Source organism: Bactrocera dorsalis, chromosome 5, assembly GCF_023373825.1.
Source record: "Bactrocera dorsalis isolate Fly_Bdor chromosome 5, ASM2337382v1, whole genome shotgun sequence".
NCBI lineage: Eukaryota > Metazoa > Arthropoda > Insecta > Diptera > Tephritidae > Bactrocera > Bactrocera dorsalis.
Genome location: NC_064307.1, coordinates 47179477 through 47207327, shown reverse-complemented (window position 1 = coordinate 47207327; position 27851 = coordinate 47179477). Strand labels below are relative to the sequence as shown.

Sequence of the window (27851 nt, the reverse complement as noted above, 5' to 3'; positions counted from 1 at the left end):
TTGTAATAGCATAGGTGTGCTCGCTCTCACAAGCTTGCTATTTATAATTTCGCAATTCTGTCACTGCAGTGCTCAATGAGCCGCACTTGAAAATGTCATTTTCGTTAGGCCAAAGCGAGGAGATGTACTGGCGCTGCTCTTTTGCGCTTTTGTGACAATTTCACTTTTGATGGCGTGGCTTATGTGGCAATTAAAGTGGTAATTGCTTGACATGTAGTGGCAGAGAAGTGCCCCACTGCCAATATTGCATTTTACGGCTTTTAAGTAGACACAAGGACAATTGTGCTTTTGTTTTAAGGCAATCAATTTCGTTTCTTATTTATGGTTGTTGAATTTAAAGAATATAATGCGTTTTTAATGAAAGTTATCGCAACTAACCGAAGATTCATAGGTTTAAAACTTTATATTCAGTCGCTGTTCGGTGAGATATTTTCAAAATATCGAGGAAATGTTATTAATAAATATGTGATATTGGGTAAGCAGAGAAGTACTTACTAAAAACCTGTGAGATAATATTGACACATAACTGTATTTTAAGAGTGGAAAATGATTGCGGTAAATATACTTCATAAATGCAACAACCTGACTTCGTCATCGAAATATTTTGAGAAAATGATGATCATCTGAATATATCTATTTTTCGGGTCTTTTGGATAGATTCTTGACTACATAAATAGATAAAGATGGATAGAACTTTCCAATTAAGTCGTTTTGAAAATTTTAAACATTATCTGAGATCTTAAGAATCCAGTATTCGGAAAACTGCACTATACACTATGTTTACAACTTCAAAATAGAATCCTGAAGTGGTTTGCAAAACTCGGGAAAGGTACAAAAAGTTGAGGAGGGCAGCGAGACGCATTTGCAGACAAAAAAGAGAGACCGAAATGAGTGAGTACGAACAAACTAGGCGACAGGGAAGTGCTCGAAAATTCTGCGAAAATGTGCGGCGATTAACAGAAGGTTTCAAGATCAGAGCATATTCTTGTAGAACCCCCAAAGGTGATCTAGTGACTGATGTCCAGAGCATACTAAAATTAATGAGATAACACTTGTTCAGCCTGCTGAATAGCAGTGAAAGCAGAACACCAGAAGATGGTAAATCCGATTTCCCAATCAATGATGATGGTGCGGAAGTTCCATTGACCGACCATGAAGAAGTTCGTCTGAAGAAAAACAAATCGGCGAGGACCGATGAATTGCCGGCCGAGCTATTCAAATACGGCGGCGAAGAACTGATAAGAAACACGCAGCTTCTTTGTAAAATATGGTCGAACGAAAGCATGTCCGACGATTGAAATTTAAGTGTGCTCTTCCCATAATCTGCCCCAACTACGGTAGGATAACGCTTCTTTACAACGTATAAAAGGTATAGAAACGAGCGTATTGTAAGAAAGATTAACGCCAACCGTCAATAAGCTAATTGGACCTTTATCGGCGTGGCTTCAGGACAAGAAAATCAACAATCAAAGTCACGTGAAAAAAGTTCGACACACATCATTGCCCTCTCCAAGCCATTCGATGCCAAACGAGGTTTCAAACAAAGTGACTCCCTACGCGCGACTTCTTTTGCTGGAGAAAATAATTCGAACTGCAGAGCTTAATCGACCAGATACAATCTTCTATAAGAGTGTACAGTTGCTGGCGTACGTTGATGTTCTGAGTTCTCCGCACAAGATAATTAACGAAGCAAATCGGTCTGGTAGTGAACGTGGGCAAGACGAAATATCTCTTGTCATCAAACAAATTGTCGGTGCACTCACAAGTTGGCTCCCATGTCATTGTTGACATTCATAGATAATTTCGTCGTATTCGTAGATAATTTCATCTATCTTGGAACCAGTATTAACACCAACAACAATGGCAACCTCGAAATCCAAACCAGAGTAACTCTTGCCAACAGGTACTATTTTAGACTGAGTAGGCAATTGAGAAATAAAGAAATAAATAAATACTTATGTAGAGTGTTGTAATTTCTTTTGGCAGAAAATATAAAAAGACATCGTTTGTATAAAAGAGAGAATACGGAGTAGGGTTTAGTTTCTTCGAGGAAATTTCGTAGGAATGAAATATCTGCTGAACTATTGTAATCTCGGATGATTCTTGATTTACTTAAGCTTCATTTATTATTGCTAGCTTATGAACGTAATGTTCTCCTTTAAATCCCTTTCCATTGAAATACCAGCAAGTAACCCCTGGTAATTTGTAACTCCGTTACAGTTTAATCTACCAAGTCATATGATATTGTTGCTTTTATTGTTCATTAAGGTAATAACTGTTATTAGTTCATGACTCAACGAGAATATGACCCATTCAATAATTAACCGCAAACAACAATACAAATTTGCGCTTACATTCTTTATAAAAGCATAACAAGCCGCTATAATAGTTTTATTTCCGTTATATATCCATAAAGGTGCATTCATGGAGCCTTGTTATGACTCTTAAATGGCTTCAACATTTCTGTAATTTGATTTTCGCATTTGAAACTTTACACATTTTTGCTCTAGAATATTCCCATGACCCATAAATTTTCCCTCATTCGTCTGGGATTTATTTGCCCCCAACCAGAAGTGTGTCCTATTGCACGTCTAATACAAAATTGTAATTGCAGCTGTACGTGTTTATATGCAATTAATTGTCCGTTGACCAACACTTTTCCGCACGACACAGTCTGGCCGGGCGAACCACCAACGATCCACGGCAGACGACTGACAGCATGGCTGACTTCGTAATTGCGAGTGGGTGTTTGTACAATCCTTTAACCATGCTCATTTACCGCTTATTAATCCATTTAACTACAACAATGACTACAAAGCAATTGAACATGCAATATTGGGATTTCGCATGCCTCATTGCTATATTCCATATTAATGAATATAATATAATTCGTTAAAATAGGAATAAAGAGAATTTTTATGAGATGAACGTTGAAATTTCAAACATTTCTGTACCCAAGCGCTACACGTTTCACAAGGTAAAATCACTTGCTTATCAAACATTTATGGGCTGATAAATGAGGGTCAAAATTGGAGCTGAAAAAAGTAGTTTTTGATTACAATATATTGTCGAGGTTCGAGCAAAAGCCGAAAGATGCGGTTGCTGTGATAGCTAAGAGCCACCTAAATGGGAATATTCTAAAAATACAGAAAGAAAATGAAAACCATATTTTAAGAGCGTAAGAACCAAAATTGTCCTCTAACCAACTTTCTCTATTTCGTCTTAGGCTTAGTCCTTGGCGGATAGATGTTGATTAGAGCAGTTAGTGTCTGAAAAGATTTATTTAAAGGTTTAGGTAGAGTAATATAAGTTCCAAAACTGCTGCAAGTCCTCTGTTTTCCTACTGTAAGGCACAGTTACTTTCTATATATTCCACAAGGCAATGCATATGGAAAGCATACGGAATATCACCGTTGACCTAATGATTCTGGCAATAATGATCAGTTAAAAAGAGAATACGAACCATTTTAAGAATCCCTGATTCGTGCAATCTGGTTCTGAACAAAGGTCTTGAGATTACTCTTTACTACTCTCCTATCTTGGTGTTTTGAAAAGATTTTAAAGCTATTCATTCCGGTAGCAAAAGAAACTAGCGTAATTGTTAACACCGTTCATTTGACTTCTCGATACACCTTCTCAGCAATATTTCGTTATTTTAAGAAGCTCATGGTTAATAATTCGTACATTTTTCCTAGCTTGGTCGAGATCGAGGTTAGTTTGATATGGTCGGTTTGGTCGTAACAACTCTTGCGATTATATATTGAAAATACTCTAATACTTATTATCTCCTTTAAACTATTAATTTTTATTATTATTACATTGAAGTTTTAATAATCCAACTCTGTTTGGAATATATGAGAGAATTGACATTCAAGTTCTTCGGGATTAGCAAACGAGTTGCGTTAGGCAACTGAGTGGCATATTCAAGAGTTAATAAATATGTATGGAGCTATCTGCGATATACATATATGTGATTTACTCGTCATATTTAAAAATTTAAATTTCCATCATTCAACATTTAACTTTTGCTTGCAACATCGACATGTGAGTACTCAATGATTAATGCAACCAAATGGTGGCGGAACATGTTGACATCGAAAAGTACTCGTGTGAAATTAATATTTAACTAAAAACAACAACAGATAGGACATGGAACATATGCAAATGTTGTTGGCGGCAGCCTACGGGTTTTTCAAGTCGAACAAGGCATGTGCAACCCTGTATGCAAACCATTGCATTTAAATTCATGTTTATACAAAAGGGTGGGACAAAAAATCTAATGTTTTTTCGTTTCGTACTCCGAAAATTGGTTCCTAGGAAAGGCTCTCTAAGTATGAACTCTTCATTTTAATGGGATGATGCATTGCTTAACACTTTTCTATTTTTTCAATCATTTTTATACCCTGAACAGGGTATATTAAGTTTGCCACGAAGTTTGTAACATCCAGAAGGAAACGTCAGAGACACTATAAAGTATAGTATATACATATATAAATGATCAGTATGTTGAGCTGAGTCGATTTAGCCATGTCCGTCTGTCTGTCTGTATATATACGAACTAGTCCCTCAGTTTTTAAGATATCGTTTTGAAATTTTGCAAACGTCATTTTCTCTTCAAGAAGCTGCTCATTTGTCGGAACTGCCGATATCGGACCACTATAACATATAGCTGCCATACAAACTGAACGATCGGAATCAAGTTCTTGTATGGAAAACTTTCACATTTGACAAGATATATTCACGAAATTTGGTATAGATTATTTTCTAAGACAACAATGTAATCTCCGAAAAAATTGTTCAGATCGGATTACTATAGCATATAGCTTCCATACAAACTGAACACATAGTTACTGAAAGAAATACACCTGTGAAGAATATATATCAGCTTCGGTGCAGCCGAATTTAACGTTTTTTCTTGTTTTTGGTAAATTTAGTTAAATAAAAAATGATTTTGTTTAACCCACCCTAATATACATGAATACATATGTAAGTAGTATAATCCACATAGTAAAATCGCATTATCGCTCCTGATGCAGACAAGTTGTTTGTGCAAGCTTTATTTTGAGAAACAAGATAAATAAGGGAAATAAACAGATGCTAGGAAGGTGCAAGGACAATTCTTATGTATGTAGGATATATGTACATATGTAATATATGTACAGTCTTGTATGTGTGTAAGAAAAAATACTTAATCACATATAAATGGTATAAAATTCAGTAAGTGAAATACATATATACGTAGACTAATTATTGAAAAACAAATATCTTCATTTGCTATCCATAATCCTTATTTGGTATTTAATTACAACAACAATACAAATAAAGTAATTATTTATTCATTGCTAGATCTAGTATTTATTTTTAAAAAGTATTATTAATTTTAAAAAGTATCTATGTCTGTAGAACATTTACGGTAAAATAGAAAAACACAACTGAAAGGTTGCTGTTTAAGTATGTATATATTTTTCTTGATCAATTTTCTTTCTTGCTTTTAATCAAATAAACTGGCTAAATTAAAAACTAAATGGTTGTTCCAAAGCTACACCATCCGTTGTTTGCCCAAAGTTCGAAATTTGTCACGATAGGAAGTAGTCTGTTGAGTGTTAAGACCTAAGGAGACTAGCGGAAACATTAAACTTAACTTATAACAAAAAAACATAAACTTTTTTTGTATTGCAGCTTTAATACCCTTCAAAAATACAAAATATTCCCTCGAAAAATCTGAACATACGTTCAGTTTGTAGGACAGCTCCCTTCAACAGTGATCCGATCTGAATGATTTATTCGGAAGTTGCATGATTGTCTTAGATAATGATCCATACCAAACTTCATAAAGATATTTTCCATGCAAGCACTTTATTCCGATCGCTCCGTTTTTATGACAGCTATATGCAATGGTGGTCCGATATCGTCGGTTCCGACAAACGAGCAGCTTCTTGTAGAGAAAACGTGGTGTGGACAAATTGATATCTCAACCTCTGAAGGCCTACTTCCCGTATATACAGACGGACGAACGATCGGACAAAATTAAATCGTCTCATCTCGTGACGCAAATTACTATAGACCAGTCATTATAGTAAGTTCACTATGGAATTCGATACACCCATTTATATGTCTGTAAATACTTGTATATTGACACCTTAAAGTTGTCTCAAAACCTACGTATGGTAGGGTATATATGTATATACATATATATAGGGTATGGGTATATCGAATTCCGAGATTCTTTCCTAATTTAAGCTTAAATGACTGGATTACTAATAACATACCTTAGAAGGTTTCCAACGTTTCATTCGGCGTGTTACAAACTTCATGGTATAAAAAATGTTGTATCAAGTGGTACTCAGGACTGTACTTCCTACAATTGATAGGAAACCGTAATAGGTTTAGTTAACCTTAGCCAAATTCTTTTAAAAAATGTATTTAAAAAAAGTTTTAAATTAGCTTCTTTTTACTTTTTCGACTACTTCTTCACTAATCAACTACAAAAAATCACCGTAAATTCCTTCTTGCCGTGAGTACTGTCTACTTCGGTGGGTATTCTCATATAAAACGGCTTTTCATTTCATCGACTACTCAACACCTCATTGTTCCGCTATTCTCTCGCCTTCGAATTCGATTAACTGCTTGCCACCGCGTTGCTTTATTGATCTATCACTTGACGTTAATCTGCAACACTCAATAAATCTGTGCGGCGCCCAACAACCTGCAGCTTTACAGCTTTAATGTGCGTCTCTTGCATTGTTGTTGTTGTGTCTATAGGTGTTTAGCATAGAAATAACATTAATATGGCGTGGATAGTTCAATAAAGTCAGAACAAAATCGTGTACAACAAAAGCAAATAATTCGATTTGTGTGCTCGAATTTTGTAATTGTTGTTGTTGATTGTTCAACAATTTCGCTATTGTTGTTGCTTATCACCTGGAGCGTGTTGAATTGAAAGCGTTTTGAGTTATCAATCAAATGGGTGAAAATGCCAAAGTGAACATATTAGCAAATATTCAACATTTATGTGTGTGCGTGTGTGTCTGCACTTGACAGTTATTTGACGTGCGCAATTGATTACAGGTCCGCTTGCTAGCTAATCTTCATTAACACCGGCAGCGCAGCACTTGTCTAAACATGAGAGCACTCAATTCAAGCAATAAAGTGCGGTTATAAATACGCATTGATATTTATTTATACTTACATATGTACATATCTATAGTGTGTCTCTAAAAATAGCTGCGAAACTAAATATTGAATTACAAGTGTATATGTGTATTCATTTAATTCAATTTAAATTAGCTGCTTAATCATTAAAATAAGCTGAAATTTAGTTTCTGGCAAAAGCACGTGTTCTTTTGCTCTTTGTCTGCTGGCTGCGACCCCGTGGCGTGAACTTGTTTATATTATTATATGTGGCAGTCGTGGCCGAGCGGTTAAGGCGTCTGACTAGAAATCAGATTCCCTCTGGGAGCGTAGGTTCGAATCCTACCGACTGCGAAGAAATTCTAATTTTTTTATTATTATTATTTTTTATTTCAATTTCAGTAAACTTTTTCTTTTTAGGTTTTCATTCTTAAAATTTTGTGATGATTCATATTTTTAATATTTAGTTTTTTATTATTTTATTTATGTTGCCAACCTTATTTATTTCTAAATTTATAAATTATTATTTTTATTTTATTTCTATGTGTGTTTAAATATTTTAAAATCTTTATTTTTTAAATATTTTAATTTTTTAGTTTCAAACCTTTAATACATTTTTTTTAAAAGCTACAGACTTTTTTTATTTTTATATTTTTGATATGTTTTATATTATTTATAATATTTTGTTTTAGTTTCTTGACATTTTCAATTTTATTATATTCAAAATGTTTTAATGTTAAATTCTTTTTATTTAATTTTTAAACTTCTTTTATATTTTTTTTTGTCTTTTAAGCTTTTAAATTCAAAAATTTTCACTTTCCTTTACCTTTTAGACTTTATTTTTTATTATTTTTTCTCTTCATTCTTTAATTTATGAATTGTAGTTTTTTCTATTTTATTTCTATTAATTAATTTTTTTTTTTCAATTCATTCTTTAATTTTATGAATTTGAAAATTTTTTCTTTCCATTTAATTTTTATTAATTAAAATAATTTCTGCTTGGAATATTTCTTATGAGTCTTTTTTTTTTAGTATAATCACTCAATACGGTTTGTTTTCGAATATTGTTGTTTTCTTATTCGAGCATAATTTATGCTATTAACTTTTGCTGATTTTTCTGCCTCGTGTACATACGCACACACGTACACAATGTTAAGCACAACCAAAAAATAACTTATTTGTCCGTCTTTCTCTCACTCCATTCCATACGCCGCCGGTTGCCAATTTTAGTGATTTTAATGCCTCATTTAATATTTCTGTTTGTTTTCTGCCTCTTTTTTCTACTTTTCTGGGTTTCTTGTTTTTTATTTTCGTTTTTGTTTTGCTGTCGTTTGGCGTAGCAAAAGAGTAGCACGTGTAATATTAATAACAGTAGATTGCAGATTGAGAAATTACATTGACCCAACCACTGCCGCAAGGGATTCAATATTTTTATGACTTCATTGCGTGGAAATAACAGTTATATGTGCATACATACATATATGCGCTTGTATTTGTGCCCGTAATGACAGCAATTGCTTTGTGGTTGGAAGTAATCTGCTTACTAGGGGTATAGCAAGTGAATTGATATTGAAAGCAGCATTATATGGTACATATGTACATATGTATTATACTATACTTGTCTATACTTATATTTTTTATTGATAGATCGGATCGATATTTAACGCAAAATATTTCTTAAATGCATAAATAAATATATAGTACGAGTATAGCAGGGCTTATGGAGCGATTTCATAAACCATATTAAAATAACTATATACTATATGGGGTTAAATGGGGTTTTCAAAGTCTATGAGCCGATTTCGATAGTTTTTGGATGAGCGTTATGTTAAATTTCGATACCTTTTTTTAGTTTTATTTTTTGGTGTCTAAATTAGCTTTTGCCAAAGCGATTAGTTCTTCGAGTTTCTGGTCAGTTACTACCGATGCAGGAGCATGCCGTTGCCCTGGTGGAACACAATTCCTCTCCGGTTGGTCAAAGCTAGTCGCTTTTAGGCGATTGATTCCGCACTGAGACTGAAGAATTATGGTAAATGCTATAACAAATAAATAGCAAATCTTTAATCCAGGAGAGAGCACCATTTGGTTTCGCTGGATATTGTCATAGGTGACCCACTACACTATCGCGAAATAGAGATTACTAAAGCAATCTATTGAAAAAATAAGGGAATTCTTTTTACTACAAATTATATATAACATTGCAATCTACCAGCATCTGTTGTATAGTACATATAAGCTTCACCGAAAAATGTTATATACCATTGCACTTTTTGAGAAAGCTACATTCTAAACTTAAACTTGTTGTGCTTAATAGGATTTATTTCGAAATTCGAAACACAAATTTTGACTTTGAAGACTAATTTCGAAAAAGGGAGAAATTTATTTTTTTTCTCTGAGTCAATCTTTTGAACAAAGTTGGTTGATCCAATACCGAGAGAAGAGTCGTTTGTGCCGCTTAAGATAATTATTAATACATCAAAGGTTCCAGGATTCCATATGTGCCGAGATTTATGAATATATCCCGATTTTTACCATTATTATAAAAAAAATCTTAACGTGTTATATATTTGTCGTTAATTGTCGCATATATGTAAGTAATAATAACATAGTTTCACTCACCTTAAATCCTATTAAGTATCGCGGATAGGCGATTCTTGTGAAAAATGGTGCCAAAACTATAACTTTTAATACTTTAGGATTGTACAGATGTCTCCTGGAATTGTATAAAACGTATAAAAAATTAAGTAAAAAATATTTTTATATATTATACCTAATACACATGACTTATAATAACGAAACGTAACTTAAGTATTTTTTACAGTAAAGCTCGTAATACCGTCAAATAAAGGCTTCAAGATGGCTAACCGAAAAATTCGTAGATGTGGTTCGAGGAAAATAGTAATAAAATAAGTAGGGAAAGACTAAGTTCGGGTATAACCAAATATTTATACTTTTGCAACTTGGGATTCATTAAGGTACCTTATATACAATCACCAATCATATGAAGTAGACTAGAGCACAGTAATAGCCAGATATTCGACAATTTTGAGGTTAAGTTTTCGCCCTAGGTAATCCATTTTAGGCATTAAGATACACTGTTATGAGTAAAACACGCTCCCACATTTTCATTGTGGTAACTCACATATAGCGGTATAAAGTAATCTGGAAGCTCGAAAATGATAATATTAGGTATATGGGGGCTCAGAGAAGTATTGACCTGATTCAACCCATTTTTAATGCACAGAGATACTATTATCAGGACAGGATTTTCTGTGAATTTTCATTGTCTATCCCACACATTGACCGATATTTTCAGTCAAAAGTCAACTTTAGATACTGGAGTCCGTACTAACAGTATTTGGGGCTAGGAAATTGTTACTGCAAAGTTTTATCCGGTTATAGTATTGTTGTTCCTAGTAAATAAGTTCTTGCATTCACTGTATTCACTAAAATTTTTAGCATAATACATTTTCCGTTGATAAGCGTTGAAATATAGCTGAAGCTTGTAACCAATGTGTTGCCGACACACATTTATTTATACACTCGTGCTTGGAGAGATGCAAAAAGTAGGCAAAGGACACACTTGATTGACTCCTGAAAGCCTCTAAGGCAGGTTAAGCTGATTGGCAGCGCACACAGGCACTTGAACTCGGTCAATAGCAAAAAACGGTGGATGTCAGTTGCCAGCATATTTATGAGTAAGCGCAAATTGGCACACACTCACGCCATAAATAATTTTGTGTACATACAAACGGATATAAAACGACTTGGAGGCAAAGTGTATGCATGCGACACGCTCGCTTCGCCACTACAAAGAGGTCAGCATACAGAGTAAACTGATAGAAAAATACTTAAAAGTGTGAGAAAATACCGAAACGAGGGAATACTTGCAGAAAAATGTAAACAAGTGAAGAATGTGAGACGAATATGTGTGAGCACATAAAATGCGAAAAATACAATAGGAAATCCCCCGTTAGATAGCTTTTAGGCGCACATTTTTGCAAATATGAGAATTTTACGTGTATGATTTTACACACACATTCAAATGTGACTTAAAAGCAGATACCCACTCATTTACTGTTGCTGTTTTGCATTTCAATCCAGCGTTCTTGTGTGATTATGAGTCTGAATGGGTGATAAAACTGCGTTGGCGCACCTAAAATTATACCCTGCGGCCGCGGGAAGCACTCGTGATTGTTGCGCTGTTGCTGTTCTACTTATAAGCATATTATTGCAACTTTCGTCGAAAACGTACATCCATATATTTAAAAGCTTAAAGGTAGGTAGGTAGTTAAAGTAGATGACCAATACTAAATCTACTCACTATTACATATACATATCTTCTCTAAACCACCCTGTACTCTTGATGAAGTTCATTAATACAAAAAGTTTTATTTGTGCAACCTCCTAGACACCTTCTAGAAACCCTCAACCGATATTAGCGGTTCTTTTCCTATATTTATATATGTAGCCTTATATTCGCATAGAAGATATTTCATAGACTCCTCCTCTTCTACTTAAGAAAAGCTTCTAGTCATTACTAGTCTATTGCAGTGTTGTCCAACGTGACTGTGTGCACGTTATGCTTGTGTTGGTTATTCTAGCGTCAACTGATCGCAAAATTCTTCTTTGCTTGCCTACGAAGTTGAATACAGTAGCACAATCGTGCTTTCACAGACACTTGTCGCGACATGTTGGTGTGAGGTGTCTGGCACTGTCCGTGCGCTATTGTGCGCATAGGCCGTGGACAACGCTGGTCTATTGGCATGTATGCCAACTAGATAATGACCTATTAGTACTCCGTCTAAAGTTCTTATGTCATTATTTTTGATGTCCATGAAATAGATTCTGATTTCCTATGCAATATATATATGTATGGCAGATATTTTCTAAATCCTAATAGCAGTTCCGGAGCAGCCCAAAATAGGCGTTCAGTTAATCTGACCCACTTTAGTTTACACTCTCGTAGGTCAATTGCGATAACTATACCATATATGAAAGGCTTAGGATACAGAGTGTGTAAGTTCTTTGGAAGGAGTTATTGATTGATGGTGAAAAACGATTGCAATGGAATTGAGAATTGTTTCAGAGAAGGAAGGACTGAAGTGCAATTGAGGATGGCACCACGAAATATGCAGTTATTTCAATTGTAGGTAATCAATAGTAAACGTACCTCGATCAAAGACAGCCAGAGAAGTTTGTCATAGAAAGCCTGAAAGACTGACAATTATTTTGTTAAGGCCATCCACCGAAGAGCAGTAAAATAATGATCTTGAGCATTTTACAAACCAAATGATTTCAAAACTATTGAAAGAGAGGCACTAATTCGACAATGCTCTGATATTGAGAGTTCATCAAGTAAATTCGAATATTTCTAAACACTCAAGCGCAAAAGTAAGCATCATCAAGCTTTAAAATAAGAATGCATCGAAGTAAAGTATAAACCTTGATACCTTTCTTCTATCACTTAGAGATCTTAGCTTAACTGCTCTCCTTGCTCCTTACTATAATTTCCAAATTTTCCGATAATTTATCCAGATTGATACCGAGTTAGTCTAACCTGATACTCAAACTTGCTCCTAGAATCTGACAGTTTGTTAGCATATTTTTCACGATTTTTTAATAATTTTCCATTTAGTGTTGCCTTGGAAATTTTCAAATCTTAAACCAAACCAATTTGATCACGTATTAAATCAGTGACTTCATTTAACGAAAATAATTTTGCTGTAGAAGTTGCATGTTCTTATTCTCATCTATTTGTAGACTGCACTAATATCTGGGTATTTGAGCACATCATTCTTCTTAGTCAGGATGGAGGATGGAGTCATGTGTAGAAGTTCCTGCAAAAGAGGAAAGTTCTCTGATCGCCATTCACTTTGGAGTGGCCAGAAACGAATCTTTTACATATGACTCAAGCAGCTCACGACTTCCGGTACTTGGTCAAAGAAGTATCCTCTGGGTAGCCTTAGAACATCCGTTTGAAGGCGAGCTAAAGTGAGAAGGCGAAACATCCCCTGCATAGGGTTGTTTCTAGTTATCTTTACGTTTTACTTTTAATAAAACTTTTCACAATATTTGGCAAATAAATTTTAACAAACAATTAGATATTTCTCTAAATAAGGTTGTACTCTGGTCACTAGAAAGCATTAAATTTTGCTGATGTATCCAGAACAACAAAAAAAATATGTTTTTGTAGAACTGTGTTATAGATCAAAGCTTACAGATAATAGATCCTAGTTTACATATTTCACTTTTTATTAGTTTAAAAATGAATGGTTACAAAACATAGACATAACATAAACATAGAATAAAATATTTAATAATGTTTTGAGCTATTAGAAAAAGGTTTCTAAATAACCATCCAAACTATGATATCCTAAAGCTTTGATGCAAAGGCAGTTCTAAGCTTACATTTTCGAGGTACGAGTATGCTAGTTCTTTGAACATATCAAATAGACCAAAGCACACAATGTTTCCAAAATATTGTATGTGTTTCAGAAGTTCATATATTCCCTGGGTCAAACCACGTCAAGTGGTCCATGAAAATTTCGAAAAATCTCCGATTTTGAAAATTAGCAGTTCACCAGGAAGGGGACCAGCCTCATACCCTGTGGTATAAATATTTCGTCAAAATCCTTTTTTTTTGTTAAAGTTATTGAAGGTTGAAATTTAGAGCACGATGAAATTGTAAAATTATTTTCTTATAAACTACTGGAGATAAATCGATAAAATTTAGTAAAGTCAAAGAAAAATGTTCGTGCTATGTTATAAATATTTTTTCATGGTTCTTTTGTATATATAATAATATTTTACATAATTTTTTGTTAAACAATTGAAATTTTTAAGTGTACTTCACGCTAAAAAAATGTATAAGTATGTGACATCGCGGAAAATATTCACCACTAATAATGTGCAAAAAAATGTTTGTTCATTCATACCATACCAAAAATATTGAATTTTTTGTCCGCTACCGCTCTTAAAACGTATGGCACATCGATGCTTTTCTTGCGGTACAGATGTCGGGAGCTTATGAGCGCACTGTGTATATACTATATACATACTCTTTTATGTACTCGTACTATACTCAGCTAAATAATTTTATTACAAGCTCTGCCTCCCGACCTATGTGCATGGAAGCGTTAAAATTGTTAGTAAAAGTTTGATAATAGAAAATATTTGAAACACACATGCTTAACATTTCTATTTACTACTTAAATGTACATAAGTATGTATATGTCTATGAATGGTGAAATGTGAGGCACAATAACACATATACATAAGTAGTATTCAAGAAAGTCTCAAAGGCACGTGTCTGGTGCTTTTCATTTAGCAATTTTTATCAGTTTCTTTGCGCAGACACACATACCATGCATTCGTGTTGGTTTAACGTTTACTTATGCTCGTTTTCTTAACTTTTTTGCTAAGGAGATAATTTTTTTTACTCTCATATTTATGCCGCCATTTCAAGTAGACATGTTGGCAGACAAAATCATCGGCAGACTGGCAGACGCTACTGTTATTTCATGCCTTCACAGCCACAGGCTCAAAGGACTCCCGTTACACACATCTTCCTACCCGAGGACCTGCACCAACACAGCATCACTCGAGTTAGCCGCTTACAGAAAGAGTGTGTGTAAATAAATAAATAACTGAGGAATACTCATGAGGAAGGAAGGAGGAAGTGAGTTGAATGTTTGACGACTGCTTAACGCGATAAAAAATTTGAAATTTGCTTACTGAAGTTGACGCTGATGAGGACGTCATTGAAATTCCCGTTCCACGTCGTTTTGGGAATTACAATCAAATTATTTAATAATATTTATATTCATGGTTATTATACTTAAGTATTTTCGATGTATGTATTTTAGAGCAGCTTTTACAATTTAATATAGGAAATGATGAAAGATCGTTCACTAATGCAGAACAATTATGAATTTGAAATAATTAATATTTTGAAAATATTGCTCTAAAAACTTTAACGATAAAAAAATTCTATTTTGGAGGCGAATTACTAAAAATATGCTACCCGGATGTAAAACTAAACTATGTACTAAAATATATGTATAGAGAACAAATCTGGGAATAACTTGTCTTATTACAACAATAACATGACTCTACAACAACTCTTTAATTCAAATTATTTTCAAAGTTTACGTTTTCACGCTTTCTTCTTCCATATTTATCAATTTGCATAAATTCCTGCTATCCACTCCATACAGACACATACATATAATATAAACAAAAAACTCGTTGTCCTTCGCAGTCGGTAGGATTCGAACCTACGCTCCCAGAGGGAATCTGATTTCTAGTCAGACGCCTTAACCGCTCGGCCACGACTGCATGTTGAATTTTATGACCACCCATTCCATAATCAAGTCAATTTATTTGCATTCGATACATTTCAGGTGCTTTTTCTATATACTAGATCTTTCGATTTAGTTAACTTGATTTATGGAAACAGATAACAAACGAATATAATAAAATTTATATTTAAATTGATATATTCGATTGCACAAAATTTCACTGAACTAAGTTAATTTGAACTGAAACGGCTTAATATTCAAAGTGTCGCAATAGTGATGATTTACTGAGAATGGAGCATATTAAACGGGTTTCTCCAGTTTTGGGTCTATTGCACAAAACTACTAGAGGACAAATTCTCACGTAATCTTATTTGCCATGCTTCACATCGGCCGTACATTTCGAGAGATCTCATGTCCAATATATGGTCTTTCAATGCTTGCTATTACTTTACAGAAGCGTAGGAAAAGGGCGGTTTATGGGGTTCAATAATATACTCAATAAGCTGAAGTTGCAATGAAGAAAATGTATTTGTCTTCAATTGTTCATTAAGGGTGTTCACTTTTCTGTCGTAAAGTTTATGACATTGAAAAAACACATTTCAGCATTCTTTAACTCATTAAAATAAATCGGAAATTTAACCAACAATTTTTATACTTTTGCAACATAATGCTACAAAGGATAATGTACATATCTTTTAAATCACTTAAGAGACTATAAACAAATTCCCTCACGATAAATTCTTTTAGCACGCCTAACGACATTGTATAACTGGATGGAATCGGGAGATAAACTTTGTTCTCCCAATCTAAAGGGACTCAATCGTGGATCCACGGGAGGAGGAGGAGATTGAACTACGGAGAGTTATGACATTTCTAGATTTACGCTACACACTTCAAGCGGCTGTCCTTGTGGCCTGTTTATTGTCATCGCAAATGCAAGTTTCACCAGAAACTGAATACGTTTGAAATGGCAAATCGTTAGAAGGAATTCGTGGAATTAAGGTCTTTACAAAATGTAACATCATTAACATCGGTATTTTCGGATAAACATTGAGTGATGAGTTCATCTTTTCTTGAAGTGAATTGACAAATAGCAGGTGATTTGATATCAAACAAATGGCAGTATCAACTGGAATTTGCCAATTTCCAATTATTAGCAGTTCTTTAGAGAAAACTTCTGTGGTGCTATCCTGTTATTCAATTCATCCGCCGATGTTGATTTCGGAATAACAGGAAGTGTTTGTCGAAATTCGCCTGCTAATAGTATCATTGTGCCACCAAAGTTACGATTATTATTCCGCAAATCTTTCATAGCTCTGACAATTACTTTTAGAGATAGTTTATGAGCCAACGCAATGTCATTTTGAGATCGTATTGCTGCCAAAATCAATGATATCAGGACGTTTTCCCAGATCCGCCGGGCGTCGGAAGAAATAGTCCACCGATTCCATCTTTGACAGCCTTCATCATACGCACTCTTTCAATAATGAAACATTTTTTTTTGTACTTACTATTCCAAAGTTATTCTGCCGTATTCACGCTCACATTCCGATTCACGAATCAGTACATCTCTGATTTGAAAATTTGGGACTCAGACTCTCATATGAATTTCAGTCAATACATAGTTTGCCACTCATAAGCAACCACAAATCTACAAACAACACCAATGTTTCATTGTACATGTCACCGTTCATGTTCAATTCGGAATTCCCGGTTGCCACTCGAATACAATGTAAAATGTCTTCGGCAATGACATTTTTATCACATTATTGATGCGGATTCGGCCTTCAAATCCATATAATATCCAACATATGTCGAAATGATCATCGCGGAAAGTGTGCGAAGTAGCTATCGCATCATCCATCGTTTGATTCCAGTGATTATCATGTTCCGGAAATTGTAATTGATGGCATGCTTCTGGAAAAGTTGTATACATCGTACTATTCACAATACGCAATGACTCAAATGAAGAAGCGCGTACATAAACAATAGCAACCGAAGGTAGAAGCAATTGTCGTTACTCAAATATTGGGCGGTATATTCAGTACAAAATCAACCCGAGGTTCGAAAATCTTTTATATTAAGAATTTGGTGGCTAAGGGAAGAATTGATCCGATTGAACTCATTTTTGACACACAGACATACCATCATAAGCGATGGATTATCCCCAAAATTCAGCTATATATATCACACTTTGAACGACATTTTCGAACAAAGGTCAACTATAGGTACCGGGGTCTAAATATTCGGCACGATGGCGACCTGTTTTTGTTGGATTTAAACAATTTTTAAGCATAAGGTGGCTCACACCAAAGACATTATTCGTGCAAAGTTTTATCCCGTTATATTAATTGCTTCTTAATTTGTGTATTGAAAACTGAATCAAGTGGAATATAAAATTGAGCTGTATGGGAAGTAGGTGTGACTGTTGTCTGATAAAATTTTAACACGAACAGACAGACAGTCAATCGGATTTCAATTTTTCTCGTCATCCTAATCATTTATACAGGGTAGGCCATTTAAAGTTGACCCATCTGGCAACGCTGTAACTTTTAACAGCGCTGACAAATCGGCTAATGTCATACCGCGTTAGAAGCGTCATTCGAAGACAATTTATACCATGGAACAGTACACTCCAAAAGAACGCGCTGAAATTGTTCAGCTTTATATTCAAAATAACTTTTCAATTGTGTTAACTCAACGTGCGTTTCGCAAAAAAAATAAAGTGAAAAGTGCTCCAGTTAAGAACACAATTAAGTCTTTATACGCAAAATTTGTGAACACCGGTAATGTGAGTAATGCCAGTCATGCATCCAGACAACGCACAAGACGTTCTGATGAAAATATCGAAGCTGTACGAGCCAGTATTGAGGAGACTCCATCGACATCGAGTTATCGCCGCTCTCAGGAATTAGACATCTCTCGCACCACTCTCCGACGCATAATTCATAAAGATTTGAAGATGTTTCCATATAAAATTCAAATGGCACAAAAACTAAACCCAGCTGATTATCCGCGACGCCTTAATTTTGGCAAATGGGCCATCGAAATGGCTGAAAACGAACTTGACGAAAAATGGTGATGTTGACTGGCCACCGAGATCACCAGATTTGACGCCACCAGAATTTTATTTGTGGGGTTATTTGAAATCCCAGGTATACGCTAATAAGCCAAAGACCTTAGCTCAACTGAAAGCCAACATTCGACGTGAAACAGCCGCCATATCATCCGAAACATTGGCCAAAGTCATGGAAAATGTCGAAAAAAGAGTGCATTTAGCTGTCAAAGCTAAAGGTGCCCATTTACGCGATCTAATTTTTAAATATTAGCTGAAACAAATCCCCTTGGACCAAAATAAATTATTTTTGAAATGAACAAAAAACATTGTTTTCTTTTGTTCTTTTTTTTTAGAAACAAATGGGTCAACTTTAAACCTTTAACCTACCCTGTATATGTATATATACGTGTGTAGAAATATGAGAACAGGATTGCATATAACCATCTATTAGTTAACTTTATTACGTTTGGGTCTTATTTAAATGCATAAAATATGAAACCAAAAAGCTACAAAATAGCTATATACTGAATTCGTTTCGAGTAAACGCTTGTAAATAATCTAAATTCGAAATGACATACGCAGCAAATGACGATTTCATAAATTTCCTGGTGCTTTCATCACATCTAATTAATAACACACACTTTGTCTCTTGCTTAAAGTCGTCTGTCTGTCTAGCGACTTAATTTTACAAAATTTTACCATGTTTCAATTCGAACAAATTGTTAAAAAGTTGTAGAATTTTTCGCAGTCGGTAGGATTCGAACCTACGCTCCCAGAGGGAATCTGATTTCTAGTCAGACGCCTTAACCGCTCGGCCACGACTGCATACATTTAATCCCATTTTGCAGCTTGGTATCAGATATTACCAAAATTATTTACCTTTTGTATTTAATTAATTTTCTTTAACATAAATCACTTATTTATCTTTGAATTCCACAACGAGCAGCTATTTTATTCATTTCTATATTGATTAGAATGCTTCTTTCAAGGTCATATATTTATACGTAACTATTATTAGAAGAAGATTTGCGAGATAATATACAGATTATTTCACGAGCAAATTTCAAAGTCACCTTTGAAAAAATCGACTATTATTTCTATCAAAAAATATAACGAAAGTATGAGCATGGGCGATATAGCAGTATTCACCTATTTCTCTCTTGCAGTTCAAAATACCTCTAAGTTTTTGAGTTATTAAGATAAATTTTATATACAAATTTTTTGATCGCTTAGACGAACTATATTTATGAAGTTTGGCTTGGATTATTGTATATAGAAACGCAATAATCTCCGTACATTATCTTCAGATCGGACTACTTTAACATATAAACTAACCGATTAAAATCAAAGGAAAAATCTTCATAAAAGATGTTATCCCCTTAAATTTTTATACTTTATTTCGACTTGAAGGACCGTTGGCCGGTTCCGCTTTCATATTTAATTTTACATATAGTAAATTACCATCAGTGACGCTCGAAATTCAAAATAATTCAGTATTGTGACGAATTATTTATAAGGAATGTTTATGACGAATTCCACTTAATTCCACAACTGACTACGAAATTCCATAATTCTTAGAATAAATTAGGTTTTGTTGGAAAGTGTTTAATTAATGTTCGAGAGAATCTCCTTAAAAGCAAACTCCAATCATTCACATTTACTCCGCACAAGTATGTTGACTGCCACTTTAGCACTTAAAAGAATTTGGTAAATTCAACGTAAATCATTAGAATAATTAACTCGCATTTGCGCACAAACAAGTCCGGCGACCAAAACCACTGGCAGTTATGTCAATGTAAATACAAAGAGTTCTTGGGAAAAATAAACTGCCAGCTCGAATACCAGACGGTTGACTGAATGCGCAAGCTGGAAATTTGTCTGAAAGCGCTCCTTTATAAGTTGGAATGAAGTGACATATGTATATACTATATGCGTATGTTTGTATATATGGAATACATATGAATAGGTATTTATGCATAATTCGTTTATGAAGTTAATTTTAATTGAAATTACTCATACGCCACGTCCAACAGCCATTTGTAGCATGTCCTGGCATGGCCTGCGTGCTGCAGGCAAATATGTGTGTTGCTTAAATATAATTGCAATATAGTTATGCATACATATGTGTGATTGTGTGTGTGCGTGCCTGAATTTTATCACTCTCACGTGCTTGCGTCAAAGTAATATTTTCCCTTGTATTTAATACATTTTGTCACTTGTTGGCCGGCAATTAAACAATACACTCACACAAATTTAATGCGCTCACACACACGCGCAGACACATACATATGTATGCGTTTTTACAGACTTATGTGAGCATTAAAATTAAGTACTCCGGTGCGTCAGTGGCGTTAAAAGGCCTGGCAGACAGGTGTGTGCCGCTTGTAATTGCTCGCGAGTTTTTGCGCCTTTTATTTGTGTTACTCGGTTAATGGTGCAAAATTTATGTTTTCACGCAAATGATCCTTTTGTTACCTTTTAATTTATATTTTAATGAATTTACGGTTTTGTTGAAAAAATTACTCGATTTGTGTCATACCATATAGTGTTGGAAAAGTTACATTTTAAGCTTCATTTAAAGAAAAAAAATTAAATTCGGGGAAGTTGCAAAAAAGTTACAATTGTTATAAAATGAGCGAAAATAATGAAGAAATTCGCTATATTCGCTATTTTTGAAACTTTGTATAAAAAAGGAAGAATACCACCAATGAAACTTATGAAGTTTACGGAGACGCTGCTGTATCAGTTCGTGTAGCACAATAATGGTACGCTCGATTCCGTTCTGGAAATTTCGATGTGAAAGATACACCTCGCTCTGGTCGACTTATCGTTGAAAAAGTCGATGAAATTATGGAAAAGATTGACCAGGAGCATCACATAAGCACCAAAGACATCGTTAAGAAAGTTAACATTCATCATCAAACGGTTTTGAAACATTTAAAAAAGGCTGGTTACAAAAAGAAGCTCGATGTTTGGGTACCACATGAATTGTCTGCGAAAAATTTAATGAACCGAATTAACATCTGCAATTGTTTGATAAAACGAAATGAAATCGAACCATTTCTGAAACGAATGGTAACAGGAGACGAAAAGTGGATCAAATACGACAATAATATGTGAAGAAGATCATGGTCCTAACGTGGTGAACCTAAACAAATGGTCACAAAGCCAAAATTGACGCCTCGAAAGGTTATGCTAAGTGTTTGCTGGGATTGGAAACGAATCAACCACTATGAGCTGCTCCAGCCTAGTCCAACGATTGATTCTACTTTTTCCTGTCAACAACTGATGAGATCGATGCAAAACCGGCCAGAACTGATTAACAAAGAGGGATTTGTCTTACATCAGGACAATGCTAGACCACACACATCTTTGATGACTCAGCAAAACCTGGGAGAGCTTGGTCGGAAAGTTTTGATGCATCCACCATTTAGCCCTGACCTTGCACTATCGAACTACCATTTGTTTTGGTCATTCAGAACTTCTTTAATGGAATAAAGTTGGCTTTAAGAGAAGCCTGTGAAAATTACTTGTCGCAGTTTTTCGCCGAGTAGCCAGAAAAGTTTTACACTGATGGAAAAATGTCCAATATTGATTGCAAGTTACCGAGGCAAGTTTGAATAGACAAATGAAAATGGTCGACGTCACCATCTCGTCTTATAAGCTCTCACTTTAGAATTTCACATTAGCGTTTCCGCTGAGCTTTAGACTAGGTTCATCTTTCTAGTTTGTTTGAAATAATTTGTAGGTAGCTAGGTTTGGGTACCCCAAAGAACCATGTCAAAAATCTGTTTATAGATTGAAGTAGGATAATTCTCGTATCACCTACCTCTAAACTTTTTGAGAGATTTACCTTCGACCAGAATAGTAGCTTAGTTCCCTAAAAAATACTGCCTAAGTCTAAATGTTTTTTTCTTGGGAAATCGAACTAACGATAAGATTCTCCCCACACTAATTATTGAGCCATTTCTTCTGACTATTGTAGTGTTTTCTAAGCCGAAGTTACAGTCATTAATGTAGTAGTAGACTTACCGCTCCGGAGTGCAGCCTCCTTCAGAGATGTGACCATCCACTCAGATAGCAGAGCGGCGATACTAGCCTTGAACTCATTAACAGTGTGTTCAGAGCTCCTCTTATGTATAAGGAGTGCTTAACTTCACTATCAATATCATCGAGTGACTTTGTGATAAAATTAGGCCATAGCGGAATCACAGGAAATTGCAAAGCTTATGAACTAGCAAGAAAAGGCACCCTAGAACCGCTATCGGTAGAATGGGAGCGGGCCGGTGCTCTCGTGGGCCAGTTAACGGGTCATTGTCCTGTTGGCATCCATGTAATAAGGTCCCAGCCTACCAGACACCATCTGCAGAAATTACATGGAAGAAGATGAGATGGAAACAACTCAACAGTTCCTTCTTGATTGTCCCGAGTTTGGGATGTCAAAACTTAAACACTTGGGAGCGCATACCTTTAGACTTCCCGCCAGAATGGAATGGAATGGAAATTAAACGCCTGTGCAAATTTGTATTGACTATTAAGCGGTTTTCTAATTGTTTAAGTTCGAACACAAGATTTCTTTTTTTCTATGGCTTCATAAAGAACTACATATAGTAGCCACTCTTGTATCAGCCATCTACCTCACCTAAGCTAACGGTTTTAAATGGTTCTTCCTTATTGGCTATGCTGTCTATGGAATATCAAGCTGAAACGCCTGAAATCTCACACCTTCAGGCATCAAGTGAGTTAGTAGGAAAACAAATAAAATGTATAAGCTCTTTTGATATGGGTTGAATACCAATTAACGAGTTTCCTAGGTCTTATTGTCAATAGTCCAAGTGTGATTTTCATCTTCGAGATCAGCTATGGAACCAAGTTTATTTTTTCAGATACCAGGGAGCATTAAGAGTTTACCCAGTAGCTCTTATTTGCTATTTCACAGGTCGAGTCTGGATCAGTGTGAAAGTGAACTGAAACTGTGAACTGAACATTCTTTTAGTGCAGTAAAGGAGAAACTGTAGGTTTGAAAAATATATGCCATTTCTTATTATAATGTATTATAATATTTAAATATTTCTTCTTAACCGATAGTTTATTAATAATTTCGTTGATAAAATCGAACTTTCTTTAGTCAATATGAAAATTACATTACTCATAACACTAGAGAGTAAACTCTTTTTGAAAGGGTTCTATCATTTAGTGTTGTGCCTAAAGGAGGATATTTAATAAGACTTTAGCCCAGACCATTATTTTCTAAGTAATTTTCGTAATGATATCTGTCGTTTTCTTCTTTCTCACGCAAATATTTTAGGCAAAGTAAACATAATTTGCGTCTCACTAATACCGTTAGGCTTAGTTACTCACCCATTTGTCGGGACTCTTGCACTGCAGTGGCTTATTACAGCGCACACCTTATTCAAATTTTGTTTACATAATCGGGAACTCGGTGACAACAGCACCTAAAATAGCAACAAGCGACTAACGTCAGTCTGGGGAGATAGAGAGCAAGAGTGAGCGATGAGCAAGTGTGGCATGTTAAAAAGGCTTGCCAAAACGTGCCATTTTTTATGCGTAAGTTTTCATTTCATTTAACCAACGAAATATACTTTACTTGCGGGGAACCGCAAAATTTTTCCGTTACAAACAGTAATTACTTTTTCTTTCATTTCTCGTAAGCTAACAACAAAAATTTCGTGAGAATTTTTGCAAATTTCCTTACATGTGTGTGCCTGTGGTTGTGTGTGAAGAACAGCTACAAATCGACTAATATCAGTGCTACTGTTGCCGTTAACTAGTTAAGCCCCTTATTTGCAGCGACACACAGACAAACTTATATTAGCGCATTTGTATTATTCCAGCTCTCAGCTCTCTTAATGCAGCCTGCTTTTGCAAATCCTCTGCTTAGCCCCCAATTAAACTCTCATGTCCACTCCATAAAGCGCTGAAATGCATTTGCTGTCGGTGAAAGTTATAATTTGATGCCACCACCCCCCTTTAAGAGAAATTGTGTGTGCAGTGTGTGCGTTCGATTCAGCCAAACAGAGAGCAGCTGTGCTAATGACGTTAGCTGGTAAAACAAACATTACCGTTTGTCGTACTTGCCGGCTTGCCCTAAACATTCGCATTATCCTTGCTGTTATCCTGCTGCTGGCTGCGTCGAACCAATGATAATAGTTGAGCGCTTATTTATTTGCACACACATACACCTTCAGGCGTGTGCCATCATGTAGGGCCTATCTTTGTGTTGTGAAATATGAGTTGTTGTAATTTGTATTGTTGCTGATTCCAGGAAAATGGCGCTGCGAGGTGTTTACTTTGTTGCTGCCGATTTCAGGAAGAGCACATTTGCTTTACTTATACTTTCTCATAATAAAATACACTCACTTCTGCTGCTAAAAACAGCTGTTGTCACATTGAACACCTTCAGGGCTTCTACTATATAGTAATTACACAAGATCTGAGAAAATTTTATTTTTCAAAATCTCAATGTGAAGGTCGACTCTTTTAGTTTTTTACCAACTAACACTGTTGATAGTGACATTATAAAATTATTTTCAAAATGGCTACAAGATACTAAACAGAGCATATTTGGTATCATTCTAGTGTGCTAAGAGGAAAGCAGGAATGTAGGTTAAGGAAATTACACAAGTGCCTCATTCCTCTGAATAATGTGGTTGCAGATTATACGTGAAAGACTTTGAGTCATTGGAAACTTGTTTGTTCCGATGGAGTGTGGGTTGGCACTGATTTAGTTGCATATGTCTTTCCCATGACAAAATTGGTACATATTAGCAGTAAATTTTTGAGGACTCAATATCATTACCAATCGTCTAAGTGCTATACGATTTCAGCAAGCGTATATCCTCCGTCTTTATGTCGGCGGAACCTCAAGTCAATGTTCTATGTTGATAAAATTGCTACGACTGATCAGCTAAAATCCGACAATTGGCCAGGTGTTGCCGAGAAATAGTATAAAATTTGATCAAAGGGGTGGTCTTCTTAAAGAATCCATATGCTTACAAATCCGTTGTAGCAGTAGTTTGACTTAGTATTGACAATTTCATAAATTTTTCTTTACATTTGAATTAAAAACTCTTTACATATTAAAAGCACCCTGTATTGTAATAGAAGCGAACTACGAAACATGGTCGTTTGGTATCTTTTATTTCAGTAAATTTTAGAAAACTTGTTTTAGTTAAAAGGTACACTGTGTGCTTTGCATGTCCAGAATCGAATGCTAGGCTTGTAAGCTTTTATTGTTATTGTTGTTACTGCTGTTTACAAAACCAGTGACAAGTGTTCGGCGAGCTTTCCCTCACTGAGTTCTTGCTGTCATCAGCAATCTTCGTTTACATTGTGCTCTTCTATATCATCACAAACCATATTGATTGTCTGTTTACTTTTAGGTGTGAATGTATGCGTTAGCAGTGTTTATGAAAACAGTAAATAAACACACACACACACAGATGCATACTTATAAGCAAATTTGTATGCTTAAACACTTTTGTTTTCCTTCTGTGCCCCACCTCGACTAATAACTATTGTTAGCTGCTCGGCACCGCTTCAGCCGCATTCGCTTTCGTCTCTCTGATTGTCAACGGCTGTTGTACACCGAGATTTGACACACCATTAAAAGGATATGTAAATATTTGTTGTACGATATTGTCATAATTTCCGAACTTTTTTGTTTGTTTTATTATTGTTGTTGTTTTGTGTTGAAGCGCCAAATATTCATTGAGTTCTGGCAGATTTTTGTTTGCTTAGCAGCTGCCAAATGGAATGCATATGTTGTTGTTTTTAGTTGTTTTGCCAGCTGAATTGGCTGCGTTGTGCGAGAGTGGTGGGGCGTATGAGTAACCTATTGTTTGGTGTAAGTAAATATGAGCACTTACATATGTTAATAGGCCAAACGTAAGAAGTGCACTTAGAATAATACTAGAATAATATGACACAACAACTTTTGGTGAAAAGAGATTTGCACTTTGTTAAGAGTTCTTGCAGGGGATCTTGATCCCCAAAATTTAATCACAGCTGTACTGCTAAGAATGGTCTTATCTGAAGCTAGCGTTGTCGCATCGACAAATATTGTAAAAACTTGCGTAGCCATTTCCTATTTCTATTCCCGCTACGTGATCTGGATATCTGAAGCTGTGAGATTTAAAGTTTCTCAGTCTTGTTCTTGTATTCTGTCTTCTGCCTCCAAATAACTTCGACATATCGAACCGTGTGTATACGACAGTGATGAGTTATGATATGATGCGCTAAAACCTATAGAAAGGCGAATGCCTTACTGAAACTTTAAAAGGTATAATGATAGTAGCGCTACAAGTTATTCCCATTCTACTGTTCCATAACTAAGACTTAAGTGTTTCTATTACAAACTCATCAGCATTAAAAAACTTTGTGATTACATAGTGAACGAGTGCCTTTTACCGGATAATAAACTGATTATAAAGTTTTTCTGAGCTTATTTAAGCGCATGATCTGACAGCGCAATGCTAGTACTATCGTCTACTGCTTCAATGGAGTTATAACCCGTTTTAAGCCCGTTGGTAATACAGGTTTCACGAACGAGAACGACATGATTTAATACAATATTAAAATGCGGTCAGAATGGGTACTAAACACACTGCCAAAATTTGACAAAAATTCCTAAAGAACATGACCGCCATGAGCTGTTAAATAACGTCATCCGTATTGGCAGACTGTATATTGCTTGAATAAGTTTAAGCGAAAGATTCAAAGCTGCCATTTTATCCAGAAAAACATGGGTTTGGTGTGGTTTGTGGCCGGTGAAATCATTAGGTGATTTCATCAAAAATGATGCCGGTGAGAACGTAACCGTCAATGGCGACCATTATCGCGCCATGATAACCGACTATTTGTTGCCTGAAATTGAAGCTGGTGATCTCGACGCGTTTGGTTTCAACAAGAAATAGTGAGGCGGCCCTTGCCATACATCGCATCAATCAATGGATTTATTAAGAGAAATGTTCGGTGAGCATATAATTTCCCGTTTTGCGGCGGTTGATTTTCCGCAAGGATCATGTGATATCACACCGTTAGCCTTTTTTCTGTGAGGATATGTAAAGTCTAAAGTCTATGCAGACAATCACGCTATACGAGTAGTCTGGTCTCGGAGAAAGACATCACTCATGTCATTCGCAAGTTACCAGTCGAAATGCGCCCAATATTTGCAAGAGATAATCTTCAAAAAACAAATGCCTCAGAATATTCTTTCGAATGATAATACAAGTAAACATTCCCCATTAAATTTGAATCTTCTGTGGTTTTTCTTTGAAAAAAATTCAGTTCAATACCTAAGCTTAAAGTTGCCAATTGTGTGAAAAGACTTTTTTGGT

At 35.3% G+C, this 27851-nt stretch overlaps 1 protein-coding gene, 1 long non-coding RNA gene and 3 other non-coding genes across 7 annotated transcripts in view; 2 read left to right on the top strand and 3 right to left on the bottom strand.

Annotated features, from left to right (window-relative positions):
- Positions 1 to 27851, bottom strand: part of LOC105224278 (dual specificity protein phosphatase 15) — a 227321-nt gene that overhangs the window by 37031 nt on the left and 162439 nt on the right. The window contains exon 2 of one of the 3 annotated variants that reach the window (XM_011202318.4): positions 9751 to 9844. The exons of the other annotated variants lie outside the window; for them this stretch is intronic. The gene's annotated coding sequence lies outside the window, so the exon portion shown is untranslated. The remainder of the gene's footprint in view (positions 1 to 9750; positions 9845 to 27851) is intronic. 3 annotated transcript variants of the gene reach the window in all.
- Trnas-aga (transfer RNA serine (anticodon AGA)) lies at positions 7404 to 7485 on the top strand. The gene has a single exon. It is a non-coding gene; the product is annotated as a tRNA-Ser (tRNA).
- LOC125778873 (uncharacterized) overlaps positions 13613 to 27851 on the top strand; it is a 114276-nt gene continuing 100037 nt past the window's right edge. Inside the window, exon 1 of the long non-coding RNA XR_007423014.1 lies at positions 13613 to 13792. This is a non-coding gene — a long non-coding RNA (uncharacterized LOC125778873). The remainder of the gene's footprint in view (positions 13793 to 27851) is intronic.
- Positions 15390 to 15471, bottom strand: Trnas-aga (transfer RNA serine (anticodon AGA)). The gene has a single exon. It is a non-coding gene; the product is annotated as a tRNA-Ser (tRNA).
- Positions 19236 to 19317, bottom strand: Trnas-aga (transfer RNA serine (anticodon AGA)). The gene has a single exon. It is a non-coding gene; the product is annotated as a tRNA-Ser (tRNA).